We start from the raw sequence: 4,269 nt of genomic DNA on the forward strand, positions 1-4,269 counted from the left end.
TTGTAAGAGGCTTGGTGGAGAAGGAATACGGCTCTATACCCAGAAAAATCCAAGTATTTATAAATTTTTTTTGCATGATTTTTGTGCCCTAATTTGACAGCGATGCTTTCTGCTGTATAACTCTGCATGTGCCAAATATATTCAGAAATTATGCTTAATTCAGAGTTTGCAGTTGTTGAACTCAAATATATCTTTTTCTGTGTGAAAAAATATTCAGGTTTTCCTTTAAGCTTAAAAATAATATCTTTAGCTAGTACTTAGTGCAAGCTTTCAGCTCGGTTCAGGACTATTAGCATGTGTTTGACAGTAAGAGGACATTTGAGCTGGCTGCAACACCCACTCGGAAGGAGGAAACATTTTTAGCTAAGTAAAGGTCCCAAATATTTGACCTTGGGCGTGTGCTACAGACAGAACAGATATTGTGAGTAGAGGAGGGGGGGGAAAAAGTAACAAATTCACTTAACTTTGCTGCTTATTCTTTGCTTTTAATATCAAAAATATGCTTTTGGCTATGGGAAAATTATCTAGGAAATGTATGATACCTTTCTTTCCAAACTGAATCATAAATGAAATACGCTTTTAGGGTTGCAAAATGTTTCTGGTTAGAATTTTGATTTAGAAAGACATACTGTGAATAGTATCTCTTTCCTAAACCCGAATGCAGAATCTGGATAGCAGTTACGGGAATTAGACTTGCTGGAGAAGGATGATTTAACCTGTAGCCACGGTGTTAATTTTGTTTGCCATTAATTTTTTGCGTGGTTTTGGAGAGGTGACTGATAGTATCTGTTCTTATTTCTACCAACAGAGCAGTGACAAAATGGGATTTTGAAAACGTGGATAGTTTTTTTAGATAAAAATGCATCTTGTGCTTTCCCTTAACTACTGTGTAAGCCAGAATTACGGATGTGAGACGATGAAAGGTTATTGATAATCTGTTCAGCACTACGTACAGAACCTCCTGGTTCAGGTTGATCATGTAAGTAACTGGTTTTGGTAGAAAGTGATACATGGGGCATTTCAAGAAGTAAATTATTTGGTGCGCAGATACCCTTTGTGCGGGAAACGGTTTCTGTCAGATGACTGCAACGTGGCTTAGTTGCCCTTATGTCCTAGCAAAGGCTCGCTGCTCTGGCAGACCCGTAACACAGAATCTGAGGCTGACAGGATTTCATGGGGAATGCATGCTGGAGACCTTAACTTCCCTGCCTCCTTGTGGAGGGGCAAGAATCCTTTTCTTGAAGTGATGGTCATTGTGGACCGAACATTCGGTGACTGGCAATTCATTGTCCATCTGCTTGGAGGCGAGATTGGAAAATCTTCCTTATAAAATGCTTGAGAGATGGTTCATCTGAAATCCTCTACCAAGGCAAAGACTTTTAAGTGTCCAAGTAGTTGGGAAACCATCAAGTGATCGCTTCTGACACTGCTCGGGCTCTGGGCAGGCTGAATACTAATTTCAGTAACTTGGATTAAGATGTAGTTAGGGATCTGTTTTGGTAACTGCTTTTGATTATTTCCATATTGCTCTGTGTGGGCTTTTCTATATGGATTTAGTTGTGGGGTTTTTGTTTTTTTAAATTGTGGGTGAGTTGATCAATGAGATCCTCATCGTGCTGAAGGAGTGATGGCTTGTTTCCTGTACGGTTGGGTGAGGCTGGGGAAAAATTATGGGGATCAATGAGTTTATGTGAAATCCTGAGGCAAGTTGGATGAGAACATGGGGCAGTCCTGCCTCTCAGAAACATTACACAGAGAGACCAGAACTGCCCCCAGATTTTCACTGATGCTGGGATGGCCAGGGAAAAGACTTTTACCTTTTGGACTTTTATTTGGCATCTATGACAAAAGAGCCAGCATCATTGCTTGTTTAAAAAACCCAAAACAAGAAGAATCACCAACTCTTCTCCCCCTAAAACCTTGACATTAGGTCAGCTCATGTAAATTCTGTAGATGCCTAAAACCCAAAACATAGACCGTTAAAAGAAATTGTGTCTGCTTACTGCTCCTGGAAACACTGCAGCATTCCCTCAGAGCCTTGCCATGCCCCGGGGAGGCACAGAACGTGCTGCTGAGCAGGCAGCTCACACTGCTGTCCTGCAGGGAGTCACATCTAACATCACCCTGCTTACCTCGCCAGCGGTGCCGAAACCGTAGTGCTGGCAGGAGGTGACTGTGCAGGCGGCTGCTCCCTCCCTTATGGGTGTGCAGTGCAACCATCCTGCCTTCGTCCCCGGCCCAGGCAAACGGGGGGCAGGGAGAGAGGCTGCAGAGAGGAAAGGGAGAAAGTGCCCACCTTGTGCATTGGGGAACATCCTTCCTGCCCCTCCTGGCTGGGTGTTTGGGGCACCTGTCCTGTCCTGCTATGGTTGGCATGTTCTAATACGCTTCCTCCTGCTCTTCTATGATGACTCGTAGGAAGCTGCTCTGCCCCTGGTTGCTCCAAGGGGATGTGCTACCCCCCCAACCCACTGCCCCTGCCTGCGACTCCTTTTGCCCCAGTCAGCTCCCAGAGCTGCAGCATCTCCCCTGCTCAGCCCCGCTGCCACAGGTCCTCACCTTCAGCCCGTTCTCTGCAGCGTCTCCCACTCAGCCAGTCAGACATCAACTGCAGGACGCACTGCCGCTGGGCGCTTGGTTTTGCGAGCGTGTGCATGCATGCGAGAGAGAGTAGGCAGCAGCTCTCTCGATGTCACTGACTCAGCAGCTGTCACTACGGCTTTTGGGATCTCCCTGTCTTCTGGTGTTGGCTGACAGGCTCCTGGCAGGCCGGGGCTGAGGCAGCTGCCGCTCCCGTCTCCTCCTGTCACTGGCACCACCAGGGCACTTTCAGCTCTTCCAGTCTGCTGCTGCCTGAGTCGTATCTCTCAAATGGATGGCAGCCAAGACGCTATCCTCTCCTTGGTCATCTTACGGTTTAAGTGGTTTTTCTGCTCAAACGGACGGCTTCTAAAGTTCCCGCTTCTGGGGAATCTAGCTGCTTCTGCCAGGTGTAGGGAATTACATGAGCATAGATTGCGTAGAAGAAGGACATCATTCCTCACAGTCTTTGCCTGTTAAGATGCAGGCTGGAATTTCTGAAAGGTCCCTGCCCAGCAGGTCCCTGCTGGCATACCACATGCAATGCGATTTTTGAAAGGACGCACACACCACTTCAGCTGGTCCATCAAGCCTCTGCCATGCTTTCAAAATATGGGGCTGATTTAATTTCAGTTTGCTGCAGAGGATGCAGAGGTGGGGTAAGGAAACTACCCCCCGTCTTGCCTTCTTGGAAAAGTTCCAGTAGGTGTGGTAACAGATGCAAGCCTGCTGATTTTGAAAAAAATATGACTGCTGCTACCAAGAATTTAGATAGTGGACCACAGGTTGGGCAGGAAAGAGGCCATTTCTTGAGTTGTGTATTACTTGCTGGTGGGAGAAAATGCAGATCTAGGCTCCCTGTATTTCATTGCAATTCCTCAGGGGCTGGAAGCTGGCACAGCTCCTGCTGTGTATAAAAGAAAGCAAAGGGGGACGACTATATTGCATGTTAAGGAAGTGGTATGATTGCCTCTATTTTATTAATGAATAGTTAAGTACAGCTGAGGCCTCTTAGGACCAGGGTCACACCACCATCTTTAACTTCTGCATCATATCAGAGTAAGCTTCCAAAGCTGCGGCTACATTCAGCTATACCATTATGTACATGATGCTGAGGGGTACCGCAATGTCTTCAGTATAGAAGACATACTTTCTGAAGATTCAACAGAGAGGACGTGCATAACAAAGGTGGAAGAGCTAGATGCTATACTGATACTTGTGTTTACAATTTGGGGAGAGTGGGAAAGTGACCTAAAGCCAGTTCTGGAGAGGTGATCTCCAAGTGCTTCTGAGCACTTACGCCAGGCTGGTAGCCATCTTGCAAAATCAAGTTTTCTTGCTAAGTCAGCTTTTAAAATCCAAGATTAATATCTAGCTTTACTTGGATTTTCTGTACCTGGAGCAGCTCACTGAGAATTCCAAGAGAAATTATTTTAGGCGAGTCATGCTAGCTTTGATGTGAAACAGCAGGCTAGAAGTGGAGTAGTACACAAAATAAGATCTGAAAAGGGGCTGAAATTTTGGCTGTGTACTATTAGCTTGTGTAACTGTCTGTGGTTACAAAGATGAGAAACTTTACCTCAGATATATTAACTTAAAACATGCTTCCCATTCCACAGAGGATAAAGAAACAGTAAGAATATTTTGTACTGATACAAAAATCTATAAAGAAGAAACACTTTGCCTGAA

This window comes from Balearica regulorum, chromosome 2 (assembly GCF_011004875.1).
Source record: "Balearica regulorum gibbericeps isolate bBalReg1 chromosome 2, bBalReg1.pri, whole genome shotgun sequence".
In the NCBI taxonomy this organism is placed as follows: Eukaryota; Metazoa; Chordata; class Aves; order Gruiformes; family Gruidae; genus Balearica; species Balearica regulorum.